The sequence below is a fragment of the Mustelus asterias genome, chromosome 4 (genome assembly GCF_964213995.1).
Source record: "Mustelus asterias chromosome 4, sMusAst1.hap1.1, whole genome shotgun sequence".
In the NCBI taxonomy this organism is placed as follows: Eukaryota; Metazoa; Chordata; class Chondrichthyes; order Carcharhiniformes; family Triakidae; genus Mustelus; species Mustelus asterias.
In genome coordinates this window covers 27,292,710-27,316,191 of record NC_135804.1, presented here as the reverse complement: position 1 = coordinate 27,316,191, position 23,482 = coordinate 27,292,710, and the positions used below count along the sequence as shown (strand labels likewise).

Here is a 23,482-nt window from a genome sequence, read left to right as displayed (position 1 = left end):
TCATTTGCGTTACTTTGTTTCTGCAATGTCGTTCAGGTGTCAATCCAGAGTTTGTTGCTCTGGAATTGTGTTTTGTTGCTCTGGAATTATGTTTTGTTGGAGACGAGCGAAACGTTTGTAATGTATGCGAGGCACACTTGCCCCGACGGTTTATAGAAAGCATTTTATTGTCTTAATTCGGTCAATCTGGATTATGGTTCGTTGTTTGTAAATAAATGTTGATTCGCTGCTACTTTCACCTTCCTCGTACCGAAAGTGCAAATATAAACATCGCGTTAATTTGCCTAGTTTTCTTCTGAGCAATATAATAAAATATGTCAACGTGGTATCGTTTTCTAATTTGAAAGAAAAAGCAGTCTTCCTGCATTTTAAGAGGAGGAATTTGCAGTGCTGGGAGAAGGCTGAATGGTTGAGAAATTATGTTCTGATTAATCATAGAAGTGTTCTCTTGTTGGAGGTGGTGCAGAAGGAGGCCATTTGGCCCATCGTGTCTGCACCGACCATAATCCCAACCAGGCCCTACCTCCAAAACTCCATTTATTCTGACACGAAGGGGCAATTTTCTATGGCCAATCAACCTAACCCACACATGTTTGGACTGTGGGAGGAAACTTGAACACCCGGAGGAAATCCACGCAAACATCGGGAAAAGGTGCAAACTGCACACAGACAGTGACCCAAGCTGGGAATTGAACCCAGGTCTCTGGCGCTGTGAGGCAGCAGTGTTAACCACTGTGCCACCGTGCTGCCCTGATTAGGAGGTACTGCATTTATTGAATGTGTGGATGATATTTTGTGTTCGAGATCCTCAGAAATAAAGATAATGAAATACATGATTTAATCCACAAGTGAATAAATGATTTCTGCTATCGTTTGAAATATAGCTATGTGACTTGATTTTTTTAGTTTTGAGGGTAGTATTATCTAAATTATCATCAGTCAGCTGCTCTTACCCCCTTTTACACTTCACCATCCCTATCCCAGTTTTTTCCCTTTCCTAAATTTGGTAATGCCTGATGAGGTTCCTCAGGAGAATGATCCACCTAAAAACTTGGCATTTTGTATTTCTAAGTGCTCATTTTTCACAATGAGCATGGAAAGTTGTGTAAGAAGATTAATTTTAGCAGAGTTTTTTCTGGTTTCACTTGTCTTTCCAGCAGTTATGGACAGTGGTCAGGAATGGGACATTGGTTTTGTATATCTCTCAAACCACCTTTTATAAAGTTGCAGTTGGTAACTCATTACAGATGTGAGAACTTGGGGCTTTCCATTGCTTATGTCTTGGTATATTAATAAGCAGTGTTTTTACCCATAAGTGATTCAAAGCAAGTTTTGAATACTGTCCTTTTTCATATCAACAATTTCTTCCTTTTGTCATGGCAGACAGTGACTGATAAGTGATTCTAATCCAAACCTGTTCTTCCAAGTGTAACAATGTCTTTTTGCATCCAAGAGGTCAGTAGATTGCAGTTGCCAGTATCAATTCTGGATTGATCTGTTTTCCTCCACCACTTCTAATCAAGGGCACCTTTGTTATCGCTAATGCTCTTCACCCCTCTGTGATCAGCTAGCTCAACGCAGATTGCAGTATATGGAAGTTGGGCTTATGACTTAGTAGTGCACTGGTTGATGCCTTTATGCATTATGACATCTTGGGGAGCTTTATGGAAATGATCTGTTTGCCACTCTGATTTCTTTGCCAATTTCTACAGAGTCATGCTGACCAGAATAACTTTGCAATTGATCTGTGGCCTGTACTTAAATGGCTGATCTCAGCTCAGGTGAGATGAGAGTGACTGCCCTTGCATACAAGGCAGCATTTCAGTGTGGCATCAATGAGCTCAGCAAATCTGTAGTCAGTGGGAAACCCTCAGCTGGTTGGAGTCGTACCTGGCACAAAAATGATGGTTGTGGCGGTTGGAGGTTAATCATCTCAAACCCAGGACATCACTGCAGGAGTTCCTCTGGGTAGTGTCCTAGGCCCAACCATCTTCAGCTGCTTCATCAATGACCTTCCTTCCTTTATAAGGTCAGAAGTGGGGATGTTCACTGACTGCACAATGTTCGCAGATACCAAAGCAGTCCATGTCCAAATGCAGAAAGACCTGGACAATATCCAGGTTTGGGATGACAAGTGGCAAGTAATATTTGTGTCAGATAAGTGCCAGACAATGGCCATCTCCAACAAGAGAATTTAACCATCATGTTTGATGTTCAGTGGCATTACCATCACTGAATCCCCCACTGTCAACATCCTAGATGTTCCCACTGACCAGAAACTGAACTGGACTGTGGTCTACCTGCATCTCAGGGACTGCAGCGTTTCAAGAGGGCGGCTCACCACCACCTCAAGGGCAACTAGCGATAGGCATTAAATGGTGGTCTAGCCAGCTGCACTCATCCTGTAAATGAATTTTTAAAAATATGAATACTTTGGCTACAAGATCAGGCCAGAGACTAGGAATCCTGTGGCCAGTAATTCAGCTTCTGATTTCCCAGAAATCTATCCCCAATCTACGAGGCACAAGTCAGGAGTGTGATGGAATACTCCCCGCTTGCCTAAATGAGTGCAGCTTCAACAATGCTCAAGAAGACACAAGTCTGCTTGATCAGTACCTCTTCCACAAACATTCATTCCCTCCACTACTGACCAGCAGCAGCAAATGTTTTTTAAAAGACAAAATTGTACCCGCCTCTACTACTACCTCTGGCAGCTCATTCCAGACACTGACCACCCAAAAAATTGCACCTCTGGATCCTTTTGTATCCCCTCTCCCTGCACCCCCCTCACCATAAACCTATGCCCTCTAGTTTTAGACTCCCTATCTTTGGGACAAGATGTTGACTATCTACCTTGTCTATGCCCCTCATTATTTTATAGACCTCTATAAGGTCACCCCTAAGCCAGGGGAAGAAAGTCCCAGTCTATCCTTTCCTTATAACTCAAACTATCAAGTCCCGGTAGCATCCTAGTAAATCTTTTCTGCACTCTTTCTAGTTTAATAATATCCTTTCTATAATAGGGTGACCAGAACTGTACACAGTACTCCAATGGTGGCCGTACCAATGTCTTGTACAACTTCAACAAGATGTCCCAACTCCTGTATTCAATGTTCTGATCGATTGTAACCAAGCATGCTGAATGCCTTCTTCACCACTCTGTCCACCTGTGACTCCACTTTCAAGGAGCTATGAACCTGTACCCCGAGATCTCTTTGTTCTATAACTCTCCCCAGCGTGCTACCATTAGCTGAGTAAGTCCTGCCCTGGTTCGATCTACCAAAATGCATCACCTCGCATTTATCGAAATTAAATGCCATCTGCCATTCATCAGCCCATTGGCCCAATCGATCAAGATCCCATTGCAATCCGAGATAACCTTCTTCACTGTCCACTATGCCACCAATCTTGGTGTCATCTGCAAACTTACTAACCATGCCTCCTAAATTCTCATCCAAATCATTAATATAACTGACAAATAACAACGGACCTAGCACCAATCCCTGAGGCACACCGCTGGTCACAGGCCTCCAGTTTGAAAAACAACCCTCTACAACTACCCTGTCTTCTGTCATCAAGCCAATTTTGTAACCAATTGACTACCTCAGCCTGGATCCCATGAGATTTAACCTTGTGCAACAACTTAACATGCGGTACGTTGTCAAAGGTCTTGCTAGTCCATGTAGACAACATCAACTGCACTGCCCTCGTCTACCTTCTTGGTTACCCCTTCAAAAAACTCGTGAGACATGATTTTCCACTCACAAAGGCATGCTGACTGTCCTTGCCTCTCTAACGCCTGTAGATTCTGTCTCTGAGTAGCTTCTAACAACTTACCCACTACAGATGTTAGGCTTACTGGCCTGTAGTTCCCAGGCTTTTCCCTGCAGCCCTTCTTAAAGGCACAATGTTTGCTACCCGCCAATATTCAGGCAACTCACTTGAGGCCGTTGATGCTTCAAATATCTCTGCTAGGGGACTTGTAATTTCATCCCAAGAACTCCCACAACGGCCTGGGATACACTTCATCAGGACCCGGGGATTTATCTACTCTTGATGCACTTTAAGACTTCTAGCACCTCCTCTGTAACATGTACACTCCTCAATACATTATTTATTTCCCCAAGTTCCCTAACATCCATGTCTTTCTCAACAGTAAATACTGATGAGAAAAATTCATTTAGGATCTCGCCCATCTCTTGTGGATCCACACATAAATGACCTTGTTGATTCTTAAGAGGCCCTGCTCTCTCCCTAGATACTCTTTTGCCTTTTATGTATTTGTAAAAGCTCTTTGGATTTTCCTGTGCCTTATCTGCCAAAGCATTCTCATGCCCCCTTTTTGTCCTCCTAATTTCTCTCTCAACTCTACTCCTATATCGTCTATACTCTTCAAGGGATCCATTTGATCTCAACTGCCATGCATGTCATATGCCTCCTCCTTGACAGGGGCTCAATATCCCTAGTCATCCAGGGTTCCCTACTTCTACCAACCTTGCCTATCATTCTAAAAGGAATATGCTTACCCTGAACCCTGTTAACATACTTTTGAAAGCCTCCCACTTACCAGCCATCCCTTTGCCTGCCAGCAGGCTCACCCAATCAACTTTTGAAAGTTTCTGTCTAATACCATCAAAATTGGCCAGACCTATCATTCTCCATAGCTATCTTAAAACTAATGGAATTATGGTCTCTGTTCTCAGTGATCCCTCATTAACACCATTTCCCAAGAGGAGGTCGAGTTTTGCCCCCTCTATAGTCGGACCATCCACATACTGAATGAGAAATTCCTCCTGAATACAGTCAACAAATTTCTCTCTGTCCAAGCTCCTGATACTATGGCTGTCCCAGTCAATGTTGGGAACGTTAAAGTCCCCTACTATTACCACCCTATTTTTCTTGGAGATGTCTGTAATCTCCTTACATATTTGCTCCTCAATTTCCCACTGATTATCAGGGGGCCTATAGTACAATCCTTTCAAAGTGATCTCCCCCTTCTTATTTCTCCGTTCTACCCATGTAGTTCAGTGGGTGACCCTCAGAAATACCCCCTCTACTGCTGTGATGTTTTCCCTAATCAAAAATGCAACTCCCCCTCCTCTCTTGCCTCCTGTTCTATCTTTCCTATAGCATCTGTACCCTGGAACATTGAGCTGCCAGTCCTGTCCCTCCCTTAGCTATGTTTCAGTAATAGCTATAATGTCTCCCAGCCCCATGTACCCTTCAATGCCCTGAGTTCATCTGCCTTGCCTGTCAGGCCTCTTGCATTGAAATAAATGCAGTTTAATCTGGACTTCCCTTGCTCTCTGCCCTGCTTTTGCCTGACCTGTCTAGTACTAGGATTACTGACACTGCCTTTATCCTTTGTAAGTCTCTTTGCAGTCTGTACCATCAACAATATGAACTGCAGCAATTGACCAAGGCTCCTTTGACAGCACCTTCCAAAAGCACAACTGTTACGATCTTGGAGGGCAGGGGGCGCAGATACCTGGGAACACCATCACATGGAGGTTCCCCTCCAAGTCACTCACCATCCTGACTTGGAAATATATCACTGTTCTTCACTCTTGTTGGGTCAAAATCCTGGTACTCCCTGCCTTAACAGCACTGTGGGTGTACTTACATCCACAGGGTGGATGAATCGCAGTGGTTCAAAAAGGCAGTTCACCACGACCTTCTCAAGGGCAACTAAGGATGTGTGATAAATGCTGGCCTAGCCAGGGCCACCCACATTCTGTAACTTAATTTTAAAAAAGGTACTCTTGGGGTGCTACTGTTTATATTAGAGCCTGTACGGCGAGGACTGGATTGTGCTTCACCGTGATGTTCTAAAGTCACACTGCCTGCCGATACTATCGAGACACAAATTAATAATCACTCTGCTGAGCCTCTGGAGAGCAACCAACGCTTGTTGAATTGTACCCTGACAATGACTTAATATCTTTAAAAGCAGGAGTGAAAATTAGCCTGCATTACAAAGGAAATAATCTGTTCCTTAGCAGACTGATATCACCTTTCATCTCTCGTTGGTCCGCTGAAATGGCAGACGTTTCGAGGAGCTGTCAAAAATTATCTGCCTGGGAAATTGGATCACGTTTCAGGCAAGCAGTAAGCCAGTGAGAGTCTACTTAGGCCACATGCAATACAGTGACCCTAGAAAGATGAATACTACCGATCGCCTGAAAATTAAACTTTTATAGATAATTGGCACTAGATGGGGGAACAAAGAACAAAGAAAATTACTGCACAGGAACTGGCCCTTCGGCCCTCCAAGCCTGCACCGACCATGCTGCCCGACTGAACTAAAACCCCCTACCCTTCCTGGGACCATATCCCTCTATTCCCATCCTATTCAGGACACCGTTTAAAAGTCACTATCGTATCTGCTTCCACTACGTCCCCCGGCAGCGAGTTCCCACCACCCTCTATGTAAAAAAAAAAACTTGCCTGTTTGTAATTTAGCTCAGTAATGGTGTCAATTTAAGGCACATAATTCATCTAAAACTTGGAAATGGGAGCTAGTATAATCCTCAAAACAATTTTAAGTCATTACATTTGTTTGTTTTTTGAGGACTATGGATGTTTAAGATTTCATTGACATTTTCAATGTTATGTTATTGAGGCACCTCCTTGCTGAGCCTCATTGGAAAAGTATTTGCTTGGGTTGCCCTTGTCAGACTGCAGATCCTGGCTGAATGCTTCTACTCAGTCCCATTGTGGTTTCAGTGAAATATCTATAGTTGATGTGCAGCTGCTGGACTGAGAAGATCATAAGAAATACCATGAATGAAGAAGATCACTATATTTTGCCTTCATTGATCTCATCCGTGGCATTCAACCTTATGAGCAGAGGCAGACTATTTAAGCTGCTCAAAAAATTGGCTGCTTGCCGAAGCTGCTCAATGTGATCCCTTTCCATGACAAAATGATGAGTAAGGTCAGCTACGACTGGGCAGCGTTGGCACTCAGATCTGCAGTAGGGTCAAACAGGGCTGTGTTCTGGCACTGACTCTCTGCAATATTCTCTTTGCTATGTGCCTTCAAATCATCTACTGAGTGTGTTTACTTATCAAAACTGGCAGCTGTTCAACCTTGCTTGCCTGAGTTCCTAGACAAGTGCAACAAAACCTCATCAAACAATTGTTTTATATTGAGAATGCAGCACTTGCATTCCATTCTGAAGAACACTGTCAGTGGCGAATGAACTTGCCCTTTCATGCCTGAAGTTTGGTTTGATCACCAGGATCAGGCAGGCATGTGTCATGGTGCATGATGTTGCCATACCGCCTATCAGCATTGGGTTTCATTGATGCTGAAATTAAATCCCATTGCAAACACTGCAGCTGTTTTGCCCAATCTGAGTATCAGTGTGCAGAACAACATCGATCTGATGGAGAGCACCAAATTGTGAGTCTACTAGCCTGTGTTCTCAGCACACATTTCTACAGTGGTGAGATCAGGGCAACATGTGCAAATCAGGAGGAAAGCTGAATGTTTCCCTCTTTGCTGTCTCAGATGTATCCTTTGCATGTCTGTGCAGGAAACCGGCAGCAACTCAAGGTCCTAAGTGGGTGCTAATTTCATCATTTGCTCCTTGCGAAGCCAATAGTGTCTGCATGGGCTTGCCCCTGTTTATCGGATAGATGACAGCTCAAAGACTTTCTATACATTGAACTAGCTACTGGGTCACGACCTGGGTATCCATACCTTAGCTGCAAGGACATTTGCAAATGAGAGATGAAGATGAACATTGACAGACGTGGGAGACAGTTGCTGACTGGTCCGTTACCTCTAGGGGCTGTTTTTTTAAATGGGTCCAGAGCAAACAGGCCAATGAATCATGCACTTTCTCAGCCCAACATCATCTTCCACTGCCAATGTGGCAGAGACTGCCATGTCAGGGTGGGGCTTTACACAGTTGATTCCCATAGCGCAAACCTGCATTTTGAGATGACAGGCTGCCTTGGGGCAGGGGTGACGTATCTAATGTACTTGAGAATGGTCAATTCTATGAATTTCTTCAATACCCATTCAATTACTTCCAACCTTAATTTCTTCAAATGAGGGACATTTTTTCTTTAATTTGAGAAAACAATTCAAAAAAATATTTATCGATTGTAGCTATCATTCTCAGGATTTATTGCCCCTTTTCAGTTGCTGTTAATGCCATCTTGTGACCTGTGTTGAAGGTATTTCCACCATAGGTAGCGAGTTCCAAAAATTTTGATTGTGATGTTGAAGATGTATGTTCAAAGTAGGAAAGATGTTGAAATCTATGCTGTAAACAGTGATGGAAGAGCATCTAGAGATAGAAAACTTGAAGTAGTAATAACGCACTGTTTTTTGTACATCTGGATTGTTTTGATTGGTTATTTTAAGCATGTCTCTGGGCAGTACTAACACACTTGTACAATGGTTAATTAGAAGTTTTAAAACTTTATTGTAACATTCTGATACGGAATGGACTGAGTAACAACTTTTTTGGATTCATCGTATGCAAGACATCTGGTGTAAGGTCTACTGTTTATGGTTGTTCGGGGAGGAGGTGGTCCTTAGCACACGATAGTAAATTTTTTTTGACAACAATGAATGTTTGATGGGAGATTGCTGGGGCACAATTTGGGGTTGGTTCTAAAGGATGGAAAATTGAGAGATTTAATTGAAGTATCTGGGGATTAATTGTCCAAGGATTCAAATTGTGTTGATTCTCTGTTTCGAGAAAGCATTGGTGTATTCAAAAGCTATTATTTATGCTAAAAGCTAAGATTCATTAGATTTGAATAAAAGGTTTTAGAAAAGTGGTCAGATGATGTAAAAGAATATATCAGCATTCAAATGATAGAAGAAGAACATGGCAACAGTCTACATAGTCTAACTCAAATTGGCATGTTTAGATTCAGGAGCTCTTGCAATGTTGTTATGCAACTTGAATCCTAAACAAGGATTTTGTAATGGAACAGGATTGGTAGTTGCCTCAGGGTAACATTTTCATCTCTCTTTTGTCAGCCTGTTTTGTCTGTTTGTAAACAATATATCTCTAATGGTCAGACTTCATCAAAACCTGGTACACAGGGTATGGCTCAAGAAATAAATTATTTATTGGTGAAAATCTGAACCTGTCTAGATCCTGGAATTATTTTATAAGATCTAGTGTTCTAATGTTGGGAGATGAGGTAAATTGGCTTCTGCTTAGCATGTTGGGATTTTTAAAGAACATTTTAAATTGCTTCAGAATGTTATGGATTGTCTGAGCTCCTGTGGTGGAATTTCTCAGCTGTCAAAAGCTGAGCAGAGTTTTCGGAACAGGTTGTTGGATGTGTATTGGCCTGAAGTATCCTCAGTGAGATGGAAGCTCTTAATGAACTTTTTTGTTTTCAGCCATGTCGTTACAGAGCATCACTAGGCAGGGAACAGCCTCAAGTAAGGGCTGCCTAATTGTAATTAATGCAGCATGGCAGACATGTGCTCTGCTAAGCATCCTCTTTACTTGTTAGGAAGCAGTTTCCTTTTATCTTGAAATTATAATGGTCAGATTTCAGGGAAAGTAAGTTTCTAATCCTTAAATAATATCGAGCCCCATCTGATGTAAAATTCCATTTTTAACTTTGGAGAAAAAAATGTCCCAAATACTATAAACATAAAGGCCAACTCCTGACAAAACTTCCATTTACATTTATAACCCTGTTTTTACACATGGACAACTTGATTAGCTTTTTCCAGAGTGAGAAGTTTTGATAGACCCTTTATTAGAAATCCTAATAAAGACGACATGTGATTTGTGAGTGGCATGGGAAGGATGGAATGGCATGGGATATGGTAGACATAGGAGGGGAGGGCATCATGGGAAGCAACTGAATTGTGCCAGAGGAGTGGAGGGAGAGGATGGCAGTGGAGGGGTAACATGAAGAATGGAATGAGATGGTGGGCATAGGTGTGGCATAGGCATGGAGGAGGGTGGAATGGCATAGGATAGCATGGCGGGTGGATAGATGGTGGAATTAGTTGAGTATGCCAATTTGACAGAAAATATTTTGTGGGCATCTGCAATGTTTAACTAATCGGCTAAAAAGGTAGTGGAAAGACTATACGTATTTAGTGTGCTAGTTGCGGTACACTTCAATTTTTGATTGTCTTTCAATAAGGTACCACATGGTAGGCTGGCTAAAGCGGGCACAGGAATTCATTGAGGGCATATGAAAACATACAGAATAGAGTATGGGGTAAAGAGTAGCTATTCTGATTGGAAAGCAACAGTAGTCTGCCACTAGAATTATGTTATTTGTAATTCACAATGATTTGGGCTTCGGGAACAAGTAACTATTCTTATAATTTACTGATGAAGAATGAAACACAATTGGAGAAGGCATTGGAAAATTTGTAGGCTTGGTAGTTAAGTAGGAATTGCGCCTTTATACAGATTAATGCAAGAAGATAAATATTGGTAGAAAAATTGGAAGTATCACTTGTACTTTTAGAAAATAAGGAACTGCTTTGGTAGAAGAGCAGAGAGATAGAGATACAGGTGGACAATATTTTAAAACAGTATAGCAGTCAACATAACCATACGATCTAGAAACCTTATTTTATTTCATGTGAAACTTGGTAAGGTTGCGTTTCAAGTACTGTGCATAGTTGTGGTCTCTTTATAGAAAGAGAATAGGTACGCTGGAGAAAATGCAAGGAAATAAAATACATGGATGCTACCAGAACAGAGGTTACTGCTGTATAGAAGTATCAAACAAATTCAGTTTTTATTTTGGGAAACCAAACACTTGGAAATCTTTTTAAATTATGAATGGTTTGAACAGTGTTTGATATGGATAGAATATTTCCACTTGTGTTAGAATCTAAAACTAGGAACTGTAAATTCAAAATTGATACGAACAAACCTGATGAGAAAATGAAAAGGAATCTCTTCACTCAGTGACTGTGGAACTTGGCACCAAAGGTTGAGGCAAACAACTTTGATGGATACGAGGACAAAATAAGAAATAGGAGCCTATACTGAAAGGCAGAGGTGAGACGGATGGAATAGGAGAAAATTTATGTGAAGCATAAACACCAGCGAAGACTAGTCTGGCTGGTTGGCCTGTTTCTGTGCTATATAATCTATGTAAATATCAGGATGATATGCGACTTGAAGCGGAACTTGGAGGGGATGGCGTTGCCAGGCAGTTGCTGCCCTTTTGGAAGGTAGAAATCACTGGTTTGGCAGGTGTTTCCGAAGGAACCTTGGTGAGTTACTGTGGCGGGTTCTCCAAATAGTACACATTACACTAGTGGTGAAGAGGTGTCATTGTTTAGGCTAATGAGTTATGTGCCAATCAAGCACACTGCTTTCAAACCAAAAGAGAGTGCTGGAAAATCTCAGCAGGTCTGGCAGCATCTGTAAGGAGAAAAAAGAGCTCATGTTTCGAGTCCAGATGACCCTTTGTCAAAACTAAAAGGCATAAAGTGGGAGATATTGATACAATAGGATGAGGGAATGAAAGATGAGTCATAGTCACAAAAACAAGAGAAAGGCTGCCTATGGCAGTCCATAGAGAGAATAGAATGTGTGAATGGCCAAATAGCAGAGAAGCTGAAATCAGAGGGTAAGCTGTGACAGATGAAGATGTGGGGAGAGGGGGGAGATGAGTGGGAGAGAGGTAAGATGGGGAAAAGGGAAGCAAAAGGGGAGATGAAATAGGGGAAAGAGTGGGGGGGGGGGCGGGAGAAGAAAAATAAAGCAAGGCAATAAAGAAATAAAAGGTAGAGAACAGTTTAAAATGAAATAAAATTAAAACAAAGGGGTCGAGGTGTGGTAGAGCTAATCATCTGAAGTTGTTGAATTCGATGTTGAGACCAGAAGGCTGTAATGTGTTTAGCCGGAAGATGAGGTACTGTTCCTCCAGTTTGTGTTGAGTTTCAAGGGAACATTGCAGCAGGCCAAGGGTTTACATGTGGGCATGGGAGCAGGATCGTGTGTTAAAATGGTAAGCAACAGGAAGGTCAAGGTCCGGATTGTGCACAGACCGAAGGTGCTCAGCAAAGCGATCACCCAGTCTGGTAATATAAAGGAGATGATGTGGAGATGCCGGCGTTGGACTGGAGTAAACACAGTAAGAAGTCTCACAACACCAGGTTAAAGTCCAAGAGGTTTATATGGTAGCAAAAGCCACTTGCTTTCGGAGCGCTTGCTGCTCCTTCGTCAAGTGAGTGGGATTTCACTTCACAAAGGGCATATAAAGACACAAACTCAATTTACAAAATAATGGATGGAATGCGAGTCTTTGTAGAAATTTGATGTCTGTGTCAATATGCGTGATCTTCTTGGAGATCCTCTCCACTTGGAGCTGGCAGTTTGTGGTGTCGATGGTAGTCATGATGTGGAGATATAGAGGAGACCACATTGGGAGCAGCGAATGCAATAGACCAAATTGAAAGAGGTGCAAGTGAAACGTTGCTTAACCTGGAATGAATGTTTTGCACCTTGGATGATAAGCATGGAAGAGGTAATGGGGCAGGTGTTACACCTTCTGTGATTGCATGGGAAGGTACCATGGATGATAGGAGATGTGTTGGAGTGTAGGAGTGTGCTTGATTATCCTGGAGGGAATAGTCTCTGCGGAATGCTGACAGAGGCAGTGAAGGGAAGATGTGTTTAGTGGTGGCATCATGCTAGAGTTGGCGAAAATGGTGGAGGATTATGCTTTGCATGCAGAGGCTGGTTGGATAAAATGTGAGAACAAGGGGGACTTTATCCTTGTTCTGTGAGATAGCCTTTTTCCTCGGATGGTGATAGCTAGCACGAGGGGACATAGCTTCAAATTGAGGGGTGATAGATGTAGGACAGATGTCAGAGGTAGGTTCTTCACTCAGAGAGTAGTAAGGGCGTGGAATGCCCTGCCTGCAGCAGTAGTGGACTCGCCAACATTTAAGGGCATTTAAATGGTCATTGGCTAAACATATGGATGATATTGGAATAGTGTAGGTTAGATGGGCTTTAGATTGGTTTCACTGGTCGGCACAACATCGAGGGCCGAAGGGCCTGTACTGTGCTGTAATCTATGTTCTGTGTTCTATCCCTCTAGCAATGAAGGACAAAATTCTATTTGCCACCTTAATTACCTGCTGCACCTGCAAACCAACTCCTTGTGATTCTTGCACAAGGATCCGAGGTCCCTCTGCTCACCTGCATGCTGCAATTTTTTACCATTTAAATAATAGTCCATTTTGCTGTTGTTCCTACCAAAATGGATGACCTCACATTTACCAACATTGTACTCCAACTGCCAGACCCTCGCCCACTCACTTAGACTATCTATATCCCTTTGCAGACTTTCAGCGTCCTCTGCACACTTTGTTCTGCCACTCATCTTAGTGTCATCTGCGAATTTTGACACACTACACTTGGTCCCCAACTCCAAACTATGTTAATCGTAAACAATTGCGGTCCCAACACTCCTCTTTTCTATCTCTCCTGTATTTTATCGGTCTCCAATTCACATTCTAGCTCAGAGGCGGAGAGATTCAACACAGACAATGCAGATATGCTAGCTTGGAGCATTCTTGTTGCACACAAAGTCCTGCTGTGTCCTATCTAACCTCTATTCATCTATTTTTTTTTGTTTTAAAATGTTTTTTTCTCTACACAGGAGCTTGCATTAAAGCGCTGGGCAAGAAAGTGTCAAATCTGCACAAATAGCTGCAAACATTGAAGACAAAAAGCAACACTTGTTTACTTTCTCTGAATTCCCATTTGCTCAAAATTCCCAACTTTTTTTCTGTTTATGGTGCAGCATTTTCGTAACCACTGCTTCAACAGACACTTTCTACTTTTGTACGTTTTCTTGAATCACACCAACTCCACCAACCGGCTTAGTTCCTATTAACAACCCCCACTTCTGACCATATGTTGGAGGGAAGGTCATGATTAAGCAGCTGAAGGTAGTTGGGCCGAGCACACTATCCTGCAGTGATGTCCTGGGACTGAAATTGATCTCCAACAACCACACCCATCATCCTTTGTACTTGATATGACTAATCAGTGGAGAGTTTTCGCCCTGATTCCCCTTGACTTCACCTTTGCCAGGGTTCCTTGATGCCACCCTCAGTCAAATCTTGTTTTGATGTTGAGGGCAGTCACTCTTATCTCACTTCTGGAGTTCAGCTCTTTGCCCGTGTTTAAACTGAGGTGAAGCGAGGCTGTGATGAGCTCAGGAATTGAGTGGCTCTGGTGGAACTCAAACTGAGCGTAATTAATAAGTTATTGGCAAGAGCTGCTGATTATGCCTCCCATATCTTTGAGGGTAGACTGGGCAGTAATTTGTCAGATTGGATTTGTCCTGCTTTTATGTGGACAAGACAGGACTGGGCATTTTTCCATATTTGGTAGTTTCTAGTGCTGTGACTGTATTGGGCTTGGGGTGCAGATGTTCTAGAGCACAAGTCTTCAGTACTATTGCCTGAATATTGTCAGGGCCCCTGGCTTTTACACTATCTGGTGCCTTCAATCATTTCTTGATATCACATTGAGTGAATCAAATTGACTGAAGAGTGACATATGTGATTCTGGGGACTGCAGGATGTGGCTGAGATGGAGCATCCACATGGCACTTCTGGCTGAAGGTGGTTGCAAATGCTTCAGCCTTGTTTTTTGCACTGACTTGCTGGGCTCTCCCATTAATGCGAATGGGTATATTTGTGGAGTCTCCTCCAGTTAGTTGTTTAATTGTCCACCATCATTCACAACTGGATGTAGCAGAACTGCAGAGCTTGGATTTAGAGCTGAAAAGATTAATAGTTAATTGCCAGCGCTTACTAGTTTCTGTTAAAGTTTTAAAAATTCTCAAGTTAAATTTAGTAAATTAAACTAAATTTCAGCTAGTTGCTGGCCACCCAGTACTACATACCAAAGAGTGCCAGCAGTACCAAATTTTCAACTTTTGCAATCTGCTGTCTCAGAGCAATCACTTGATCGACTGATGAAAATATTTTGATTTGATTTATTGTCACATGTATTAACATAGTGAAAAGTATTGTTTCTTGCGTGCTATATAGACAAAGCATGCTGTTCATAGAAAAGGAAATGAGAGTGCAGAATGTAGCGTTACAGTCATAGCTAGGGTGTAGGGAAAGATCAATTTAATGCGAGGTAAGTCCATTCAAAAGTCTGACAGCAGCAGGAAAGAAGCTGTTCTTGAGTCGGTTGGTACGTGACCTCAGACGTTTGTATCTTTTTCCTGTCGGAAGAAGGTGGAAGAGAGAATGTCCGGGGTGCGTGGGGTCCTTAATTATGATGGCTGCTTTGCCGAGGCAGCGGGAAGCGTGGACAGAGTCAACGAATGGGAGGCTGGTTCGTGTGATGGATTGGGCTACATTCACGACCTTTTGTAGTTCCTTGCGGGCTTGGGCAGAGCAGGAGCCATACCAAGCTGTGATACAACCAGAAAGAATGCTTTCTATGGTGCATCTGTAAAAGTTGGTGACAGTCGTAGCTGACATGCCAAATTTCCTCCTGTCTTCTGAGAAAGTAGAGGAGTTGATGGGCTTTCTTAACTATAGTGTTGGCATGGGGGGGACAAAGACAGGTTGTTGGTGATCTGGACACCTAAAAACTTGAAGCTCTGAACCCTTTCTATTTTGTCCCTGTTGATGTAGATTGTTACATTTGAAGGAACATTCACATGAACCATGTTCACTGTCACAGATGTAATCTGTGACCCCCCCACTGACATTGGGTGCCATGACCAGGAAGTAAACCTGATTATAGAAGTTCAGGCATGGAGTTGTGTGAACAACAAACATGGATATGGGAAGCGACATGTTCACTACCTTAAGGATGTTGAGATCTGACAACATATATGGAGTATGGAGTTTTTTGAGAGGTGTTGACATGGTTTTAAAAAGGAGGGAAAACTAGATCAGAAAGAACTGTCTGAGCATAAAGAACAAGTAGGAAATTTACATGGTCAGCAGCCTGTGATTGAGCAAGGGAGCCAGAGGTGGATCTTGTGGACAAGATGAACTTGGAGCAAAACCAGGGGAGGATGTAGGATCCCAGTGTGGGACAGGGTAGAACATGGGAAACATTTGGCTTGAAGGGCAGGGGAAGTACGATGATGCAGCTGGTCTCGATCCCAAAAGGAAAGAAATCCAAGTCTTTCTCATACTTTTTGTTGGAAATGAGGGTAGAAGGGATACAAGAGAAGGGTTAAAATCAATTTGTGAAGTAAAGAAGCCAAGGCTTAATCTTGCTCTGCTGGGATGACTGATGGGATAGTGGGTGGTTTTGCCAGACCAGAATGACCCTTGTGTTTGTGTATATAACCGGCCTAGTCATCCATCACTAGATCTGGCCAGATCTAGTGATGGATGATTAGGCCAGTTATGTACTGGACATAATTGAGTCAACCCTTTGGGAGTGGATGAGATTGATGTTGTGGGAAAGGTAAGGTTGGGAGAAGAAAGTATTAACATTTTTTCTCAAAACAGAAAATGGAGATGAAGGAATAACTGACTACAGCAACAAGGTAAATGATGATGGTGAATGGAAGGCCAAAGTTTGGAGTTCTGCAATTGTAAATGACTTGAGGGGAGATCTTTTAGTTCAGTGTTTGGATGCAGAAGATAGTGGGTTTGGAAGGGAATATGACAGTGATGCGGGATGCAAGTGATCAAGAATATAGCAATAGTGCAGCAAATATGGTGCCGAGGTCAGTAGGATGGCCATATTTGAAGGAATTGAGGGTGTTTTGGGCTGTTAGGACATAGTTACATTGGAGGAAAGAGGGTGTGGTGAGATAAGATGGCAATTAAAGTCACAGGTTATGGAATCATTCAGTGCAGTAAGTGAGTGGGTTATAACTTGGAGAAACTCGCCAAGAAATTAGAGGATGATTAAAGAATGAAAGCTTAAAGGGAGAGTTGACATCCTGTAAGTTGCTGAAAGAGGAAGTGTTGTTAGAGTGATAAGGGAGCAACCAGGATGTGACTCTGATTTTTACACTTCCACTGCTACATTTGGTGGAGCAAGGACAGCCAGGTGGACAGGCTGTAAGGGATGAGCATTGCCACCTTTTTTATTCATGCGTGGGACATGGGTGTTACTGGCTGGCCAGCAATTATTTGCCCATTCTTGAGAAGGTGGCGATGAGCTGCTCCTTGAATTGCTGCAGTCCACGCGCTGTGGGTTGACCCACAATGCCGTTAGAGAGGGAATTCCAGGATTTTGACCCAGCGTCTGCGAAGGAGTGGCGATGTATTTCCAAGTCAGGATGATGAGTGCCTTGGAGGGAAACTTGCAGGTGGTGGTGTTCCCATATATCTGCTGCCCATGTCCTTCCAGATGGAAGTGGCCGTAGGTTTGGAAGGTGCTGTCTAAGGATCTTTGAATTGTTGCAGTGCATCTCTGAGCGTTGGTGGTGGAGGGAGTGGATGTATGTTGATGCTTCTTGAGTGTTGTTGGAGCTGCACCCATCCAAGCAAGTGGGGAGTATTCCATCACACTCCTGACCTGTGCCTTGTAGATGGTGGATAGGCTTTGGGGAGTCAGGAGGTGAGTTACTCGCCACAGTATTCCTAGCCTCTGACCTGCCCTTGTAGCCACTGTGTTTATGTGGTGAGTCCAATTGAGTTTCTGGTCGATGAAAACCCCAAGGATGTTGACAGTGGGGGATTTAGTGATAGTAACATCATTGAATGTCAAGGGGTGGTGGTTAGAGTTTCTCTTATTGGTGATGGTCATTGCTTGGCATTTTTGTGGTGCGAGTGTTACTTGCCATTCATCAGCCCAAGCCTGGATATTGTCTAGATCTTGTTGCATTTGAACATTGACTGCTTCAGTATCTGTGGAGTCGCGAATGGTGTTGAACATTGTGCAATCAACCTGTGCACAATATGTGGACAGTCACTTGCTACCATTTGCAGACCTAAATTGTTTTTGACTTCTTACTACTGAGGATTTAAATCAAGGTTGATGTTTTATTCTGGCATGACAATAGACTTATTTTCAGAAGCGAGATAGAATTAAAAAAATTGAAGATTTGAAATGGGAGTTCCACAGCTCGTACATGATGAAAGTGATCTGTCAATGAATAAACTGACATGTGCCTGTGAGTGGGTATATGTTTGGAGACAGTTTGTGAAAAGCCTGCACCAAGAGGCTTTCTGTGTGGGAGCACAGTGCAGTGAACATGTGTTTGAATACATTCTTTGGTCCATAACACAAGTCACACTCCCACTATTACTGTTTTGAATCTACTAGTTTGTTTAATGACTCAGCGTATAATTTAAACAAAACTACATGATAGAATGTGGGACGTATGTGCCATGCTATCAATTTGGAATGGTGCAAAAGTTATACAACTGATCAGATTTTTTTGATATTTTGTGTTCTTAAAGGATTTATAATGCCTTCAAAACAGCAATTAAGTCTGTGCTCGTTCTCGATGACTCCAGGGATGCCCAGACGATCTCAAAGGAAGAATACATTTGTGCATTTCCAGATAGTCTTCCAGGAGGTCCCAATAGCTGCCAAGGAAATTGCTTATTTAAAATGTGGCAGTGTAGATCCTTCAAGTAATGCATCCATTACCCATTGGCTATCTTTACCAACACCAATGCAAATTTCATGCTGGGTTGGAGCATGTTCCTTAATTCTTCATGCTAGGCCTCACCAGCTTTTTGTAGCCTGTGTAACTGATTGATGTTACAGAGGTAAACTCAGAAAATGTTTGAAATACCCAACAGGTCAGACAGCATCTGTGGAGTCAGAAAGCAAGATAACCTTTCAAGTCAGTGACCTTTTTGACAGAACTGGAAAAAGCTAGAGATGTAACAGTTTGTAAGCAAGTATTGAAATGGGGAATAGAGACTAGGAAAGAATTAAAAGGTGGGGTGGAAAGTGAGTGTGATTAAATGACAACACAGAGGATGATATGAGGCCAATGTGGGTGGGCAACTAAAGAAGTAAGGGATAAGTTCAGAGGACTTGTAAGTGGCAATAACAACAACATTAACAGTGCCACTTAACCAAAAGAATTGAGAGCCATGCTTGAAGATATAAAATTGTTGAGCACAAGTGTTGTTGGAAGTTTATAAAGTATCTTGCTGAAAGATGAGGTGAAGTTTCTCAAGTTTTTATTGAAATATTGTCTCCTCTTTAAAAAGTGAGTTTAGAAGAATGTTTTACACTTGCATTGCTACATAGTTCCTATCATATTGAACTGTCTTGTGCTGTACACATTCTCTCCTCCTCTCCCCCCCCCTATTGCTAACACTCACTCGGATCACAGATGCAGGAATTAACAAAAGTTTTAATGTTAAAATGTCCAACAAGCTATTGATGCAAATGCAGCACACACTCCTGCAAGCATCCAAAAAGAAAGAAAACTCTGCATGCAGAATATCTGATCATGAAACTTGGCCAAATAAAAGTTAAAGTCAGAGTCTCATTTAGATTTGAAGCTGTACTCTGGACCGAACAGGAATGAGTGACTATGACAAGTGTTGCTAAAACAACCATTTTATTGAATATTGAACAATGCTTCTAATAATAATATGACAATTATAATTGATGTATATAAGATACAGAGAGATTATATATTATATATATATGAAAAGGAAGAAAGATAACTTTATTGAAAAGAGTTTATAATTGAAGAAAAGAAGATGGACAGACAATCCTTCCTCCCATTGACCGTGGATGATTATTCCACTCTGGCTGCAGTGCTGAGTTTGTGAAGCAGTGTCTCTTTAAGCTGTATTTCTGGCTTCATTCCAGTCTCTGGAAGCCTGATACACAATCTTTCCCAAAACAAACCTCGGCTCTTATCAGTTCTTCTCACAGGGGCCACCAGGCTACGCAGACTCTGCAATATTCAGGTTGTTTACGTAGCCCTTGATGGTGTCCTCACATCTCCCATCGATCAGGTGTTATGTCCATCAATTAAACTTCATCTTATACTCCAGGTGACCCCACCAGATAAGATTACTTATTGGTCTGCAGTCCAAGGGCCACAGAATGCCATAGAATATTCTAGCTTGAGAAAATGAAAAACAAAAACTTTGCCTAAACAACAGCTTGCAGCAGTGTAGAGAAAAAACAAGATCTCGCAAAACAGGTCACAAATCAAAGCACAATCATAGCTGGGTTAAGATCAGCGACTATGAAGTGAGAAAATATAAAATGACTTGAAAGCAGAACAGAAACAAAATTCAAAATATAAAATTGCAAAAGTTAGTGGTTCCAGGCCTCAGGCCTGCACTGTCTGAGAGCTCCATGGGCTGTCTCCATAAAGCAGCTCATGTCCTTTGCAAATGAAACATGGTTGCTCTGGTTGAGCAGTGTCCTTTGTTTAGAAAATGTTTATTTAGCAAAAAAATGTTTTTAAATAGTCAATTTTTTTATATGTCTAACCGATGACATCAATGAATATTCCATACATAATCACAACAGAGGTCATTTGGCTCATAAGCTAACAATGTCACCAATGGCTAAGCCATCTCCATCAGATGGATAAAATTAGGAGGCACCCTCTCCACACGGAGGTTAGTGAAACCTGGAATCCAAAGGCCCAAGAGGCTGTGGATTGAAATCCAAGAGGCCCTAGAAAAAACAGAAGCAAGTCAGTGTTGCAACTTCTTGGCCTACTAAATTTGTCTGTAGCAAATGCAGCAGAAACTGCGAAGCTCGAGTGGGGCTTCTGAGCCACACAGTTAACCACCAAAATGCAAAGCATTGTCTCATGAGAAGGCTGTCGAGGTCCTTCCTCTACTCTACTGTCTGCTTTCTATCACTTAGTAAACTTTGTACCCAAGTTGCCACTGTCCCTTTTATTACATGGGTTTTAACTGAAATGACAAGCTTGTTCTGTGGCATGTTGTCCTAATGAAAGACCAGATACACCACATCAACTGTATTAGCCTCTTCAACCCTCTTTATTATGTCATCCAAAAAATCAGTAATCCAGTTAATTAAATACTATTTAACAATCTGGTGTTAGCATTCCTTAATTAATCCACACTTGTCCCAGTGGCTAAACCAAATTACATCTTTATTGCATGAAATTCTGGAATTAGTGCATTAGACCTCATTTCATAATGCCATTTCTCTATGACAACTGTAAACTTGGCAATAAGCCATTTACACTGTTCAGTTGCTGTTGATGACAAACTGGTGATATAAGCAAGATAATGTGAACCGTCAGAAAAATAGATTTCAATCCCTACCAGTTGCAACATAACCTGAGGCAGTTTGCAGTTTCATGTTATAGATCTGATGCACTTGTGTCTATTCATTAGGCAAGTATAGGAGATTTTCTGTTTCTGACCTGCACAGACATTTTCACCTCTCCCCACCCCCCCCCAACTCATTGCCAAAGGTAATGGCCCCAGAAAAAAATGCTCCTGTAGAACTTTAAAATACCATGTGCACATATAGTTTTAATATGGATCATGTTGCTGTAGAAAATAATTTGCGGAATGTAATGACCATCTAAATGAATCTGCTGCTTACCTATTGATTTTGAAAACTTGAACTTGCTTGCAAATAGGCCTAAACATATTCAAGGCCTATTGTGTTGTACTGGCAGTTGCTTATGGTGCACAACTTTGCATTTTACTGTACTTTGGCATTCTAAATATTGAAAATAGATGAAGGCAAGTTTAAGGCTTGCTAATTAAACTTCACTTTCCCCTCGTGATCAACATGAACTTTTGGCTGTTGATCTTGGAAGTGGGAAGCTAAGGCTAGAATTATTTTAACAAATAGTTCCTAGTGGTATTTTCGAGTCATTTAAATGTACCTGATTGGCACTCATCTACATAATCATAAGATTGTGGGATACCCATCCCATTCTCTGACAACAATGAAACCAGACCGTTTGCAACCTTAATGTTATTTTTGGTCCAAGCTGAGCTTCTAACCTAATTTTCATGCCACCACTAAAACTACCTTTTACCACCTGCATAACTTCGCCCTTGTTTAACTCATCTTCTGAAACTCCCCTTCATCCCTTTGTTACCTTGAGACTTGACTATTTCAACATACTAGTGACAGGTGTCTCATATTCTACTCTCCCTAAATGTGAGGCCATCCAAACTTTTCTGCCTGTCTCCTTACTCATATCAAGTCCCATTTTACCCATCCGTTCCATGTTCACTGTCCTGCATGGACTCCCTGTTGAGCAAACCCTCAATTTTAAAGAATTCATCCTTATTTTCAACTCTGGGCCTAGGCAAACCTTAATTGCTGCTTACATTGATAATTTTATTCTTTTAATAAATGTAGTCTTACAATTCTTACAGAATATTGAGAGGTACCAATAAAGAGTTTGGGATGTTTGTAGCCTTCCCTGATTCTTATCGCCTTGGTTTTAGAAGTTCCCAGATACTTGGATTTTATTTTGGAGACCCAAGCAGCTCCCAAGTTTGGGGTGGTAATTCCTTGTATGCAATGATTAGTGGCACCTTGTGGCTCGGTTTGTAGCATTCTCACTTTTGAATCAAAAGGTTGAGAGTTTATGCCCCACCCCAGGATATGAGCACAAAAATTCTAGGCTGACAATACTGAGACCAATACTGCACTGCCAGATGTGCCATCTTTTATTGCCCTAGCCAGTATTTATCCATCAGTCACGGAGTTTGTGTGCAAATTGGTAGTCACGTTTTCTGCATTAAAGCAGTAACCACACTTCTGTATTTTATTGGTGGTAAATGCATTGTGATGTTCAGTCATTATGAAAGGTCTATATATGCTTAAATATGATCACAGTGGGTGAAATGCTATGTTTCAAACAGGACCTCTTTAACACACAGTACCAGTAAGGTAGGTTTTATTTTAAGTATAATTCAAAGGCACTAAACTCTTATTGACTTTTCCCTTGCCAAGTTTTGCATCAGTCCCTGGGGCATTGCTGTTGGTATGTGGAGGATGGGGGAGGAGGAAATGCTTGCATTCCAATGCAGTAATGCTGGTTCTAAGCAGTGTAAATTGAAACCTACATTGCCCAACTCCTGGATTCAAATGTTGAGATGCATTTTAGATACCAGATTCAACACATGTCAGTTATAATATGTGTAATAATTGTCTTAATTTTGCAGTATATTTTAAAGATCCATATATGCAAGGATATAACAGCCAGTAAAATAGACTTTATTTTCATTACAGCCATGAGCAATAATAGTTTCTGGGAGATAGACAATGAGTTATAAAAAAGCAGGGCAACCAGAAATAAACAATGCGGTACTTTCCAATCTGCTGACCTGATTAGTTCCTTTGTTTCAAATTCCACTTAAAATCTCACTTCGTTCATTTAAAGGCGCCTGTGGGTGGCCTCAGCATGGTGAAAGAAACTTTGTGATCTGTGTGATGTGATATTGTAAAGTTGAGGAATTAAAGAAGACCATACAATTCTTTTGAAGCCTGTCTATTCAACCTTCGCATTCCAACCATTATTCATGTAAATTGAGTTTGTGTCTTTATATGCTCTGTTTGTGA

The 23,482-nt window shown here is 41.7% G+C and overlaps 1 protein-coding gene across 2 annotated transcripts in view; it reads left to right on the top strand.

The window, feature by feature from the left end:
* ankrd11 (ankyrin repeat domain 11) overlaps nucleotides 1-23,482 on the top strand; it is a 200,689-nt gene that overhangs the window by 461 nt on the left and 176,746 nt on the right. The window lies entirely within an intron of this gene.